Source organism: Xenopus tropicalis, chromosome 2, assembly GCF_000004195.4.
Source record: "Xenopus tropicalis strain Nigerian chromosome 2, UCB_Xtro_10.0, whole genome shotgun sequence".
Classification (NCBI taxonomy): domain Eukaryota; kingdom Metazoa; phylum Chordata; class Amphibia; order Anura; family Pipidae; genus Xenopus; species Xenopus tropicalis.
This window is the reverse complement of record NC_030678.2, coordinates 162,183,796-162,199,425: the sequence shown is the minus strand read 5'-3', so window position 1 is coordinate 162,199,425 and position 15,630 is coordinate 162,183,796. Positions and strand designations below refer to the sequence as shown.

General features: G+C 43.4%; 1 long non-coding RNA gene across 1 annotated transcript; it reads left to right on the top strand.

Moving 5' to 3' along the window:
* The first annotated feature begins 3,623 nt into the window (after window positions 1–3,623).
* LOC116408902 lies at window positions 3,624–9,845 on the top strand. The gene is made up of 2 exons (XR_004221400.1): window positions 3,624–3,787; window positions 9,251–9,845. It is a non-coding gene; the product is annotated as an uncharacterized LOC116408902 (long non-coding RNA).
* The last annotated feature ends 5,785 nt before the right edge of the window (window positions 9,846–15,630 follow it).

The window sequence follows — 15,630 nt, the reverse complement described above, 5'->3', positions numbered from 1 at the left end:
GGCCAAGAGAGCGGAGAGTCTGGAGGAGAAGAGGGTGATCCACAGTACCTGTACTTGATCCCAACTAAGATATAATTACCCCTTATTGGGGCAGAACAGCCCTATTGGGTTTATTTAATGGTTAAATGATTCCCTTTTCTCTGTAATAATAAAACAGTACCTGTACTTGATCCCAACTAAGATATAATTACCCCTTATTGGGGGCAGAACAGCCCTATTGGGTTTATTTCATGGTTAAATGATTCCCTTTTCTCTGTAACATTAGGCCCGTCGCTAATGTTATCAGTAAACAATCGTGTATGGCACAATATATGACATTTATATTCAGTATTTATTGGGCCCCTCTGTGCTGTACCGCACTGCCCCGAACAGAGAGAACCCAGTGATACTGCAGAACAGTTCTAGGCCATAGGGGTGTCACACTATAAAGGGATTTCCAGGATGTGGCTGCCCATTGTGTCATCACATAGAAACAGTTCCTTCTAAATGAGCTTCATGTGAGTAATTTCCTCTGAAATACAATTAGGGAAGCAACTAATATAATATGAGAATGAGCTCAGATATTTCGGTGCTTGTCAGTACAGGTATGAGATCCCTTATCAGGAAACTCGCTATCCAGAAAGTTCTGAATTACGTAAAGGCCATCTCCATAGATCCCAACTAATATATAATTACTCCTTATTGGGGCAGAACAATCCTATTGGGTTTATTTAATGGTTAAATGATTCCCTTTTCTCTGTAATAATAAAACAGTACCTGTACTTGATCCCAACTAAGATATAATTACCCCTTATTGGGGGCAGAACAATCCTATTGGGTTTATTTAATGGTTAAATGATTCCCTTTTCTCTGTAATAATAAAACAGTACCTGTACTTGATCCCAACTAAGATATAATTACCCCTTATTGGGGGCAGAACAGCCCTATTGGGTTTATTTAATGGTTAAATGATTCCCTTTTCTCTGTAATAATAAAACAGTACCTGTACTTGATCCCAACTAAGATATAATTACCCCTTATTGGGGGCAGAACAGCCCTATTGGGTTTATTTAATGGTTAAATGATTCCATTTTCTCTGTAATAATAAAAACAGTACCTGTACTTGATCCCAACTAAGATATAATAACCCCTTATTGGGGGCAGAACAGCCCTATTGGGTTTATTTAATGGTTAAATGATTCCCTTTTCTCTGTAATAATAAAACAGTACCTGTACTTGATCCCAACTAAGATATAATTACCCCTTATTGGGGGCAGAACAGCCCTATTGGGTTTATTTAATGGTTAAATGATTCCCTTTTCTCTGTAATAATAAAAACAGTACCTGTACTTGATCCCAACTAAGATATAATTACCCCTTATTGGGGGTAGAACAATCCTATTGGGTTTATTTAATGGTTAAATGATTCCCTTTTCTCTGTAATAATAAAACAGTACCTGTACTTGATCCCAACTAAGATATAATTACCCCTTATTGGGGGCAGAACAGCCCTATTGGTTTTATTCAATATTTAAATAATTTTTAGCAGACTTAAGGAGATCCAAATTACGGAAAGATCCCTTATACGGAAAACCCCAGGTCCCGAGCATTCTGGATAACAGGTCCCATACCTGTACTGTGAGGTGCCAAGTCTTTGGTATAACTAGCCAGGGCTGCTATAACTGGTTCTTACAGCAAAATTACTTTATGGCTACATTAACATGGCAAATTCTTATCAATCTGGGACTTGAATGGTCTTATTTTTACTTTTGGTTCCCTCCGGCCTGCAGAGTCCAAAAGTGCAGGGGAGCTTTGTGGGAAACATAAATTAAAAGTACAAAGGCACTATATATACTGTATATATATATATATATATATTGTTAGTTACTTTCTGTATGTGCATTAGGGTCTCAGCATCTGAGGGTCTCTGAATGAACCTCCCTGAATTTCATAGTAATTTTAGTTAGTTAGTAGCCCTCATCCCTAACTCTGACCCTGCTGTTGTATAGGGCGGCATTTTTATCTGGCATTTGCCAGTCTTTGGGGTTTTGTTCTGCTGAAGCCAACAGAGTTGAATTGGCAGGAATGGTGTATAGTACAATGGATATACAGGGGCCAAATTTTTTTTGACCACGCCCATTTTTGCAACCACACCCCGTAAATACGACTCCCATTTGGGTTATTATTTGGGTTATTTAAAGTTTGAACACATTTCTGGGGGTTTTGGGGTCCTGTTTTATGTCTTATTACAGTTTTGTTAAAAAAAAGCTGAAATTGCCCTTTAAGCTGCGAGTCTCATTTCCCCCAAGAGACCTGTTTAGCTTATTAGTTACACTTGTATCTCAGTGCAGGGGGGGCTTGTTAACTTTCTGGGCTCTGTCCCAAAAGCTACTTTTTAATTAAATGTGAGAAACAATGTATCTAAGTGCAGTTGAAGCTCGATAAGATTATTGTGCTCTCTGCTTAAAGCTACTTTTTAATCAAATGTGAGAAACAATGTATCTAAGTGCAGTTGAAGCTCGATAAGATTATTGTGCTCTCTGCTTAAAGCTACTTTTTAATCAAATGTGAGAAACAATGTTTCTAACTGCAGGTGAAGCTCCATAAGATTTCTGGGCTCTCTGCCAAAAGCTACTTTTTAATTAAATTTGAGAAACAATGTATCTAAGTGTAGGTGACGCTCAATAAGATTTCTGGGCTCTCTGCCAAAAGCTACTTTTTAATTAAATTTGAGAAACAATGTATCTAAGTGTAGGTGACGCTCAATAAGATTTCTGGGCTCTCTGCCAAAAGCTACTTTTTAATTAATTAATTTAATTTTAGCTTCAGTGCAGGAGATCAAGGGAAAATGAGGGACTTTTCAGTAAGAATCAGGGACTGCAGGTTGAACTGTCAAAAGAGGGACTGTCCCGTGCAAACTGGAGGTATGCAGTAGTAACAGGGATGCAGCTTACCCAAGTCTCCTCTCTTGGATCCAAATGCCAGAACCTGCAATCTGGGGACACTTGTAGAGAGATCTGAGGGGGTACAACCCCCCTGTGTCATTATATCTGCTTTACATATGGACAGTGGGTAAGTTCTGCTCATAGGATAAGAGTTGTATGAGCTGCATTGGCAGGAATGGCTGATAGAATGACTGGCTGCTGTGCCTGCTGGCTGAGTGCTCTCTGTGGTGACTGACAAACATTGTGCGGTGGAAATCCCCTAGCCGTTTCTCACAGCAATGTAACAATGCACTATTCATCTATTAACTGCTGCCTCCGGCTAACGTCAGTGTGAAATGTGGCAGAACAAGGGCTAGTAAAGCTGCTCCAGTCTGTACCAAACTGTGTGCACAAACGAAGAACCGCACGATTTGTTGGAACTACTTACAGTTATCCTGGAGCTCACAGAAAATGTGTGATGTGTCCTAACACTCACCCACATTCCATTCAGTTTACTGTTTTCCTAAATATTTTATGGCTGTTTTTGGAACTCTGCCACAGCTCTCAGATTGCTGGGAACTGGGTAACTGCATGATTTTTTTCCCTAAAAGCAGTGATCCCCAACCAGTGTCTCCAGGGCAACAAGTTTTGGTTGTATAAAAACCAAGTGTACTGCCAAACAGAGCCTTCTGTAGGCTGCCAGTCCATATAGAGGCTACCAAATAGCCAATCACAGCCCTTATTGGGCACCCTCATGAACATTTTTCATGTTTGTGTTGCTCTGTTTACATTTCAGAGTTGCTCGCTCCTGCCAGGGTTCTGGAGTCAGATTGATGAAGTCAAGATTCAGAAGCCATTTTGGGTACCTGGAGTCGGAGTCGGAGGTACTATAAACTGAGGAATCGGAGTTGAATAATTTTTGTACTGACTCCACAGCCCTGGTTGTCACATTCAGTTGTGTAGAGATTCATAACTGAATGAGTTTAACAGCTTAGATTTAGGCTGGCTGAACAACTGGCCAAATCCAACTCTTCCAAAACTTGCTGGGCTTCAGCTCATTCCCGAACTGAATGCTTCACTGTGTGCTTGCCTATTGCTCAGATGCCAACCCACATCCAAGGTCAAGGGCATAATCAGGATAACTCCCAATAAATACAGGGGAGTGGGACATGATTACATTGTACAAGTACAATCAGCGGCACCAGAACCCCCCCCCCCAGAGACCATGACAGTTACATCCCCCTTTAGATTAGAGGAACGGAGCTTCCATATGAAGCAGCGTAGGGGGTTTCTCACGGTGAGGGCAGTGAGGTTGGGGAATGCCCTTCCTAGTGATGTTGTAATGGCAGATTCTGTTAATGCCTATAAGAGGGGCCTGGATGAGTTCTTGAACAAGCATAGTATTCAAGGCTATTGTGATACTAATATCTACAGTTAGTATTGATGTTGGTATATATGGTTTATGTATATGAGTGTATAGATAAGTCAGTATGGGTCTGTATGTGAGTGGATAGATAGGTCAGTGTGGGTCTGTATGTGAGTGGATAGGTCAGTATATATAGGTCAGTATGGGTCTGTGTGAGTGTATAGATAGGTCAGTATGGGTCTGTATGTGAGTGTATAGATAGGTCAGTGTGGGTCTGTATGTGAGTGGATAGATAGGTCAGTGTGGGTCTGTATGTGAGTGGATAGATAGGTCAGTATGGGTCTGTATGTGAGTGTATAGATAGGTCAGTATGGGTCTGTATGTGAGTGGATAGATAGGTCAGTGTGGGTCTGTATGTGAGTGTATAGATAGGTCAGTATGGGTCTGTATGTGAGTGGATAGATAGGTCAGTATGGGTCTGTATGTGAGTGGATAGATAGGTCAGTGTGGGTCTGTATGTGAGTGGATAGATAGGTCAGTATGGGTCTGTATGTGAGTGTATAGATAGGTCAGTATGGGTCTGTATGTGAGTGGATAGATAGGTCAGTGTGGGTCTGTATGTGAGTGTATAGATAGGTCAGTATGGGTCTGTATGTGAGTGGATAGATAGGTCAGTATGGGTCTGTATGTGAGTGGATAGATAGGTCAGTATGGGTCTGTATGTGAGTGGATAGATAGGTCAGTGTGGGTCTGTATGTGATGGATAGATAGGTCAGTATGGGTCTGTATGTGAGTGGATAGATAGGTCAGTGTGGGTCTGTATGTGAGTGGATAGATAGGTCAGTGTGGGTCTGTATGTGAGTGGATAGATAGGTCAGTATGGGTCTGTATGTGAGTGGATAGATAGGTCAGTATGGGACTGTATGTGAGTGGATAGATAGGTCAGTGTGGGTCTGTATGTGGGTGGATAGATAGGTCAGTGTGGGTCTGTATGTGAGTGGATAGATAGGTCAGTATGGGTCTGTATGTGAGTGGATAGATAGGTCAGTATGGGTCTGTATGTGAGTGGATAGATAGGTCAGTATGGGTCTGTATGTGAGTGTATAGATAGGTCAGTGTGGGTCTGTATGTGAGTGTATAGATAGGTCAGTATGGGTCTGTATGTGAGTGGATAGATAGGTCAGTATGGGTCTGTATGTGAGTGGATAGGTCAGTATGGGTCTGTATGTGAGTGGATAGATAGGTCAGTATGGGTCTGTATGTGAGTGGATAGGTCAGTATGGGTCTGTATGTGAGTGGATAGGTCAGTATGGGTCTGTATGTGAGTGGATAGGTCAGTATGGGTCTGTATGTGAGTGGATAGATAGGTCAGTGTGGGTCTGTATGTGAGAGGATAGATAGGTCAGTGTGGGTCTGTATGTGAGTGTATAGATAGGTCAGTGTGGGACTGTATGTGAGTGGATAGATAGGTCAGTGTGGGTCTGTATGTGGGTGGATAGATAGGTCAGTATGGGTCTGTATGTGAGTGGATAGATAGGTCAGTATGGGTCTGTATGTGAGTGGATAGATAGGTCAGTATGGGTCTGTATGTGAGTGGATAGATAGGTCAGTATGGGTCTGTATGTGAGTGTATAGATAGGTCAGTGTGGGTCTGTATGTGAGTGTATAGATAGGTCAGTATGGGTCTGTATGTGAGTGGATAGATAGGTCAGTATGGGTCTGTATGTGAGTGGATAGATAGGTCAGTATGGGTCAGTATGGGTCTGTATGTGAGTGGATAGGTCAGTATGGGTCTGTATGTGAGTGGATAGGTCAGTATGGGTCTGTATGTGAGTGGATAGATAGGTCAGTGTGGGTCTGTATGTGAGAGGATAGATAGGTCAGTGTGGGTCTGTATGTGAGTGGATAGGTCAGTGTGGGACTGTATGTGAGTGGATAGATAGGTCAGTGTGGGTCTGTATGTGGGTGGATAGATAGGTCAGTATGGGTCTGTATGTGAGTGGATAGATAGGTCAGTATGGGTCTGTATGTGAGTGGATAGATAGGTCAGTATGGGTCTGTATGTGAGTGGATAGATAGGTCAGTATGGGTCTGTATGTGAGTGTATAGATAGGTCAGTGTGGGTCTGTATGTGAGTGTATAGATAGGTCAGTATGGGTCTGTATGTGAGTGGATAGATAGGTCAGTATGGGTCTGTATGTGAGTGGATAGGTCAGTATGGGTCTGTATGTGAGTGGATAGATAGGTCAGTATGGGTCTGTATGTGAGTGGATAGATAGGTCAGTATGGGTCTGTATGTGAGTGGATAGGTCAGTATGGGTCTGTATGTGAGTGGATAGGTCAGTATGGGTCTGTATGTGAGTGGATAGATAGGTCAGTGTGGGTCTGTATGTGAGAGGATAGATAGGTCAGTGTGGGTCTGTATGTGAGTGTATAGATAGGTCAGTGTGGGACTGTATGTGAGTGGATAGATAGGTCAGTATGGGTCTGTATGTGAGTGGATAGATAGGTCAGTATGGGTCTGTATGTGAGTGGATAGATAGGTCAGTATGGGTCTGTATGTGAGTGGATAGATAGGTCAGTATGGGTCTGTATGTGAGTGGATAGATAGGTCAGTATGGGTCTGTATGTGAGTGTATAGATAGGTCAGTGTGGGTCTGTATGTGAGAGGATAGATAGGTCAGTGTGGGTCTGTATGTGAGTGTATAGATAGGTCAGTGTGGGTCTGTATGTGAGTGTATAGATAGGTCAGTATGGGTCTGTATGTGAGTGGATAGATAGGTCAGTATGGGTCTGTATGTGAGTGGATAGATAGGTCAGTATGGGTCTGTATGTGAGTGGATAGATAGGTCAGTATGGGTCTGTATGTGGGTGGATAGATAGGTCAGTATGGGTCTGTATGTGAGTGGATAGATAGGTCAGTATGGGTCTGTATGTGAGTGTATAGATAGGTCAGTATGGGTCTGTATGTGAGTGGATAGATAGGTCAGTATGGGTCTGTATGTGAGTGGATAGATAGGTCAGTGTGGGTCTGTATGTGGGTGGATAGATAGGTCAGTATGGGTCTGTATGTGAGTGGATAGATAGGTCAGTATGGGTCTGTATGTGAGTGGATAGATAGGTCAGTGTGGATCTGTATGTGAGTGGATAGATAGGTCAGTGTGGGTCTGTATGTGGGTGGATAGATAGGTCAGTGTGGGTCTGTATGTGAGTGGATAGATAGGTCAGTGTGGGTCTGTATGTGAGTGGATAGATAGGTCAGTGTGGGTCTGTATGTGAGTGGATAGATAGGTCAGTGTGGGTCTGTATGTGAGTGGATAGATAGGTCAGTGTGGGTCTGTATGTGAGTGGATAGATAGGTCAGTGTGGGTCTGTATGTGAGTGGATAGATAGGTCAGTGTGGGTCTGTATGTGAGTGGATAGATAGGTCAGTATGGGTCTGTATGTGAGTGGATAGATAGGTCAGTGTGGATCTGTATGTGAGTGGATAGATAGGTCAGTGTGGGTCTGTATGTGGGTGGATAGATATACTTTACATACCATAAGGCAGTGCAGCACTAGAACAATGCAACCTGTTATTATAAATTTGCTGCAGGTTTCCTACCCCCCCCCCCCCCGGGGAATGTGGACACGTGGGATGGGTGAATGTGCAGGTACTCAGGAAATGGGGTGTTTTTTTTGTCTGCTTCCTTACAGTAAAGCAGTTAGGGTTTGTCCCATGTACTTCTAGTGGTCGTAAGATGAGTGTAGTTTTCCTGCTCGCTGACTCCTGGTAGTTCCTATGAGTCTAGTGGCTTTATGTCTGCAGCCATTGGACTTTCTGAGTAATCTTTCAGCTTGACTTCTTCATTTTAACTGAGTGCTAAGGAATTACCCTTTAACCCCCTTCCCCCCGACCAAAGGTAATACAATCATTAGGTTCTAATCACAATGGTTCCATTGAACTTACTCAGGTAGGTGTTAGCTGGGAGGGGAGGTATGTGCTCTGAATCACAATGGAACCATCAATCTCACTGACTGGAAGTGCCGGGGTGTCCCAGGCAACCAAAGGCTATTGTTTGCTGATGGATGCCCCATCTTGGCATACATGGCCTCTGTTACACTTTTCTATGAGCGAATGTTGCAGTTGCCTAAATACCATGAGAACAGGTGACAGAATGGGGCTCATTTGCAGTGCCGGCTGTGTTTGGCAGAGCTGTATCCAGGAGGGGCCGGGAGGGGTGGTACGTAGGTATCAGGGCGGGGCTAGCCTACACCCGCTGATGCTCTGCTGTGAGCCAATCCCTGGGCAGAAGTATCCTGTGCATGACTACCATGGGGCGTGCCCTTGTTTCCAAGGCAGTTGTGCCTGGGGATAAGTGACCACTAATATGTAATATGATTTTTGCACCCAGTGTCTGCAGATCTTTGAGGTTGCTGTATCTTGTTTTGGGTGGATGTTTGTGTGGTGACTGGATATTGGATATCTCTTTGCAATGACACATTTTGCTATATTTTGATTTAGCCACATCCTTAAAGGAGAAGGAAAGGCTAATAAAGAGTTAATCTCAAGCTTCAGGCATACCTTCAGTTGGCTCAACAGTGCCCTTAAGTCTCCCCATATTTCACCTGTTCAGATGATCAGAAGCCAAACAGGAAGAAAAAACGCTGAGTTGTGTAAAGGAAGTTCCCATAATGCCTCACTCCTGCACCGAGACCAGTGTACATGCTCAGTTTGTCAGACTATGAGGAAGCTTCCTGCTGATTGGCTCAGATCCACATTCCTAAGGGGGGGGGGGGGGGGGGGAAATGAGTTCTTAGCATTCTTGAGGGAGGGGCGAGCAGGAGAGAGCAGAGAGCTGCGTGTCTCTGGCACAGGAAAACAGAGACATCAAATCTTTTGATAGAGGAGCGTTTCTGTGAGTGCTTATGGCTGTATTTACAGAGACCTTTCTGATAAAGCTTACTTAGTTTTTACCTTTCCTTCTCCTTTAATATTCAGCCAAACCGCTTGTATGTGGGATCCCGGTTACACAGTATAATAATGTGCGAGTTACATCTTTCTGTCCAAGTGGCCCTTTCTATATTGGAGACCAGGGCGACTGCCGTCTGAACCATATTCTCACTTCTGTCCTGAAAACCTTGGTGAAGTCGCTCAGTTGTGCATATGCGGATACAGAATCAAAAATACCTATATCAGGAAATCCAATCATTCAGGATAATAGGCCCCATCCTATACACAGAAACTGCCACCCTTCATACCCTGACTGCCCCCCCTTAACTCTTACACCCAAAAGAAACCTGCTGGCTCTGCTCTCTCAGGGTCCCCAGGGCCCCTCTGTTCTTCCAGCCATACATGTAGAGTCCCAGTAGCGTCCCAGTAGCGTCCCAGTAGCGTCCCAGTAGCGTCCCAGTAGCGTCCCAGTAGAGTCCCAGTAGAGTCCCAGTAGAGTCCCAGTAGAGTCCCAGTAGCGTCCCAGTAGAGTCCCAGTAGCGTGCTACTAGCTAGTCGACCACACGTGTTTACATTCCATTCCAACATGTCACATATTCTTGTTAAATTCAATAGAAATAAAGTTGGTATGTAAAATATACTATTTCCGTGTGTGTAGGCACCCATCTCTCTAACCACGTATATTGTTTTCCTGGAGCATTATATAAAGCCGGTCCTTAGGGGCCTGCATGGGGCTAAAGGTTGGCCATACATGGGCCGATTTCGGCTGCTGATATCGGTTCTTTAGACAAATTCAAAGCTTATCTGTCTGTGTATGGGCACAAACGACGGGCCGGCCTGAAATCAGTTCTCGATCGGGCCGGTTTAATTTTTCCATCGGATCGGGGGCCGTATTGGCTCGTTGATGTGGTCCCCAAACTGACGGCGCCTTATACCCGCTGTTCTAATTTGATTGTTTGGCCCCAGTGCCAAACAACTGAATTAGCTGAATATCGCCTTCCCGAAGGTGGGGATAACGGGAGAAGATCTGCTCACTTAGCAACCTTGAGCAGATCTTACAGTGTATGGCCACCTTAACTCTGGTACCTGCCCTGCCGCTCTCAACCAAACCTGCAGCTTATGACATCACAATGACATCATTATAATGTAACATTTTATTCACAGTGGTACCAAATTTTCAGACCCTGCTCACTACTGTACTCATATTGTGTTCCACTATCCTACATAATGTGGCACAATTTCAAGGAAATTAAAAAAATCAAGTATTATTCAAATTCTCAATCAAAGCCAAGGGGGCAGTGTATTCAGGTTATATATCCAAATATCTTGCCTTTGTAAGAGTAACCTACTATCATCCCCAGTAGTGAGTAAAATGAACCGCATGTAACACAAGCCATCTCAATAGTATACTACTGTCCCACTATAGTCTAATACTTACAGGTGTGACATATTTGTCTTTCTCCAGGTCATACATGTCTATGGCCCTATGATGCCCCCCCCCAGAAGATCTAACAGTGGTCCCAGGCCTTACTGGGCCCTAGACTATACTATTTGGCCCTGTCTATATCTAATCACCATAGAGAAGGAGATGGGCAACAGGTTCTCTGGTAGAGCCCAGGACACCCAGTCCAGCCCTGGGCAGGGGCAACATAAGTACAATACCAGCCTGAGTTTTGCCAAGGCAGATAGGTTGTCTAGTTTCTGGTTTAGGCAACATGGCCCTAAACTGTTTGGCCTTTTATCTAACGTCCAATAGACTTACATAGAATCCCATTAAAAGAAGGAACCAATGGGAATTTCTCATTTTATTCTTTATGTTCATTCTGTTCAGCATCTCCTATCTGTCCTTGCCATTCTCCCTTATAACTGGGTCATATACTTATTCTACAAATAAAACAAGGCTGTTTGCTTAGCTCTGGGCACAGTTACTCCCCATGCAAGTTCCTTGACTTTAAAGTCAAATCAAAATAAAAACCAAAGCCAAAACATAATATTTCTATAACAAACAACGCAGTACACAATAGCTGCACTGATATAAGGCCTCTGTATATGGTATGTACGCCGGTATATGGAGACTGCATAACCTACAAGAGAGAATTTCAGCTTGACTGCCCTGGGGTTATTCTTAAATAAATTTAAAAGAAACAGTTGTCAGTGGAAAAGTCATCTATAAAAAATCTGTTGTGTTTCTGTAAGTCATTCCACATTCAAACGCCCCCATAAGTTTCGGCTTTAAACTCATCTGTGGGGTCACAACATGCAAAATGTACAGTATTACTTCCCTCCCCCGCAGTCTTAACAGCTCAGCCGGCAGTCCCGGATTCTTACTGAAAAGTCCCTCATTTCCTTTTGATCTCCTGCACTGAGCCTGCACTGAACGCTAAAAAAATACAATGTTTCTCAAACTTAATTAAAAAAGTAGCTTTTGGAAGAAAGCCCTGAAATCTCAAGGGCAGTGGCACACATGGAGATTAGTTGCCCGTGATAAATCTTCATTACTGTGGGCGACTAATCTCCTTGACATGCCATCCCACCGGCCAAAATGTAAATCGCTGGTGGGATGGCATACATGTCACTTCGTATTCCTAAAGTCGCCCAAAGTTGCCTCTCGAGGAAAGTTCGGGCGACTTCGGGAAATCGAAGAGACACATATGCCATCCCACCGACGATTTATATTCTTGCCGGTAGGATGGCATGTTAAGGAGATTAGTCGCCCGTGGTTGCACATTCCTAAGGGAGGGCAGAGTGAGTTTTATGAATTCTTACGGGAGGGGGGAGCAGGAGAGGGGAGAGAGGAAAGAGCTGCGCAGACTCTGAAATGAAGGATTTTTCTGAGAGAGGAAGTCTGATACTGAAGAACATGTTTACAAAAAAGGAGACAAGAAATCCTGTGTTTCTTTTGACAGAGGACTCAGTGCAGCGTTTCTGTAAGTGCTTATGGCTGTATTTACATAGACCTTTCTGATAAAGCTTACTTAGTTTCTACTTTCCTTCTCCTTTAAGCTGAAACAGGGTTGTAACGGCCTACCGGTATTTCTCCCAGCATTCCAGTGGGCCAGTCTGACTCTGTAAGAAAAGCAGCCAGCCCCTTCAGGTGCCCCCGCCGGCCGTGTCCCCTAATCCCCCCCCCCCCCGCAGGGTCCCCCATTCAGGGCTGTGGGTGAGGATTTGTTTCTATAATATCCCCAGGAAGTGATGATTTGTGAGGCAATACCTTCTGTGTAATCATTGTTCCCAAGTACAGTTACATCAGCTACTGCCGGCTGCCATACTTCCCTCTCATGTCCCTGCTGGTGTCATTATATCTGTACTTCCTCTTAACTGACAGATTGCATCAATATATATATATATATATATACCCGTATATGGCGCAATAAAATAAACCGTTTGGAAAGTTTTTACTTTGTTCTTTAGAGGAAGTGAGATAAAGATGAACAAACCGACAGATAATGTGCTGATCAGGAACAAATGATAAAGAGGAAATATCACTTCTGGGGTTGGTTTCGGGAGTGGGTGGAGAGGGCACTTGCCCTTTACTCGTAGTATCAGAGGGGCCCTACAGCTAAACAGTTGTACTTGTGATTGGAAAATATGAATGAACCTGGAGCTTAGAGTCAGAGAGAGACAGAGACAGACACATGTTTATTATATGTTCCATTAGTCAGGTACAGGGGTGGCCGCCCTTGGCTCATGTGGCTTTATTGGTATCCGTGACTCACCCTGTGGGTGCCTTACTCACTTACTCACTCACAGGCCAATCACTATACTGCACCACAAAGGGGTAATTCCCCAGAGTGTCAGTAAGTACACAGTGTGGCTGCCAAATTGTATAAATGTCGTAAGCACAACAAATTCATGAAAGGTTTCTTACAAGGATTTGTCGTAATGCCACCAAACTGTGTGGTACAGGTATGTGTATGGGATCCCCTATCTGGAAACCTGTTATCCAGAAAGCTCCGAATGACAGAAAGCCTGTCTCCCATAGACTTATAATCAAATAATTCAGAATTTTAAAACTGATTCCCTTTTCTCTGTAATAATAAAACAGTACCTGTACTTGATCCCAACTAAGATATAATTACCCCTTATTGGGGCAGAACAGCCCTATTGGGTTTATTTAATGGTTAAATGATTCCCTTTTCTCTGTAATAATAAAACAGTACCTGTACTTGATCCCAACTAAGATATAATTACCCCTTATTGGGGGCAGAACAGCCCTATTGGGTTTATTTAATGGTTAAATGATTCCCTTTTCTCTGTAATAATAAAACAGTACCTGTACTTGATCCCAACTAAGATATAATTACCCCTTATTGGGGGCAGAACAGCCCTATTGGGTTTAATTAATGTTTTCTTGATTTTTTTAGTAGACTTAAGGTATGGAGATCCAAATTACAGAAAGACCCCTTATCTGGAATACCCTTGGTCCCGAGCATTCTGGATAACGGGTCCTATACCTGTATATACAATAAACTGTTGTAGTTATTCTGAGCCAAACTAACCTATCAATATTTTTCTCTGACATTTCTGATAAGGCAGAGAGATTTTGGAGTAAAAATGTTGTGGTTACAATTAATTCTCAAAAAGGTCGCTCATACGGCACAAAAATAGCCACGCCCACTTTGTAACATTTTTTTGTTATGTTGGGTTGAAAACCCCAACATACTGTTCTTCGACTTTAGCTTATTCTTCCTCTTCTTCTTCTTCTTCTTCTTCTTCTTCTTCTTCTTAGCGCCCCCTATTTTCTAAACGCTACTCCTCCTACAGGTTTAGGGGTACAACACCCAAACTCCCCACACATCTTCGCCCTATAGCGGAGCAGGCTGCTTGTGCTTTTCTAAGGGATCCCGTCCCCCGTCTTTTTGTGGTGCCACTCCGAACCCCCCAATTTTCCTATTGACTTTGACAGGGAAGATTTTCAAACTGCTGCCACTCTTACAGCTTTGAAGCTACACCCCCCAAACTTGAATAACATAATCATGGGGTCACCCCGAATGAAGCAGCAACATTTGTTGGATGACCCCAAAGTGGGAGGGGCCAACAACAGCCAATCAAATTTTAATCATTGATTTTAATGGGGAAATTGAAACTGCTGCCAATCTTACAGCTTTGAAGCTACACTCCCCAAACTTGAATCACACAGTCACAGGCTCAGCCTAAATGAAAATATGATGATTATTGGATGCCCAAAAGTGGGCGGAGCTGTGAACCGCCAATCTGATTTTACCTATTGATTTGGGGGAAATCCAACCTGCTGCCATTCTCACAGTAATAACACCGGGGTCCCCAAACTTTTTACATTTGGTCACTAGGGGACTGCAGTTTAAGCTTTGAAAAGTGGGCGGAGCCACCAACAGCCAATCAAATTTCACCTATTGATTTTTATTGGTTTGATGCCAGATTTTCCAAACTTTGCATAGTCAGTCACTGGGTGACTACGCATTCAGGTTTGTTTTTGTTAAAAAAAAAATGCAAAGTGGGAGGGGCCAACAGCAGCCAATCATATTGTACCCATTGACTTTTATGGGGAAATTGAAACTGCTGCCAAACTTACAGCTTTGAGGCGACACTCCCCAAACTTGAATCACACCATCATGGGCTCAGCCTGAATGAAAATATGATGATTGTTGGATGCCCAAAAGTGGGCGGAGATGTGAACAGCCAATCAGAGCTTACCTATTGACTTGGCAGAAATCCAACCTGCTGCCATTCTCACAGTAATAACACCGGGGTCACCAAACTTTGCAGAGTTAGGCACCAGGTAACTGTGTTTCAAGGTAAGAAAAAGTGGGTGGAGCTACCAACAGCCAATCAGAGTTTACCTATTGACTTTCAATGGGGAAATTGAATCTGCTGCCATTCTCACAGTATTAACACCAGGGTCCCCAAACTTTTCACAGTTGGTCACTAGGGGACTGCAATTTTAGTTTTGAAAAGTGGGCGGAGCCACCAACAACCAATCAGATTTCACCTACTGATTTTTATTGGTTTATTGCCAGGGTTCCCAAACTGGTCAGACACTGGGTGACTACGCATTTAAGGTTTTTGGTATTTTTGTAAGTGGGTGGAGCCACCAACAGCCAATCAGATTTTAGCTATTGACTCTAAATGGGGAAATCCAACCTGCTGCCATTCTCACAGTATTAACACCAGGGTCCCCAAACTTTTCACAGTTGGTCACTAGAGAACTACAGTTTTAGTTTTAAAAAAGTGGGCGGGGCCACCAACAGCCAATCAGATTTCACCTATTGAATTTTATTGGTTTGATGCCAGTGTTCGCAAACTTTGCACAGTCAGTCACTGCGTGACGTTGTACTCAAGGTTAGAAAAAGTGGGCGGGGCCGCCAAAAGCCAATCACATTTCTTTCATTGTTTTCAGTGGGAAAATTTTAACTGCTGCCATTCTCACATGTTTAATGTCAGGGTCC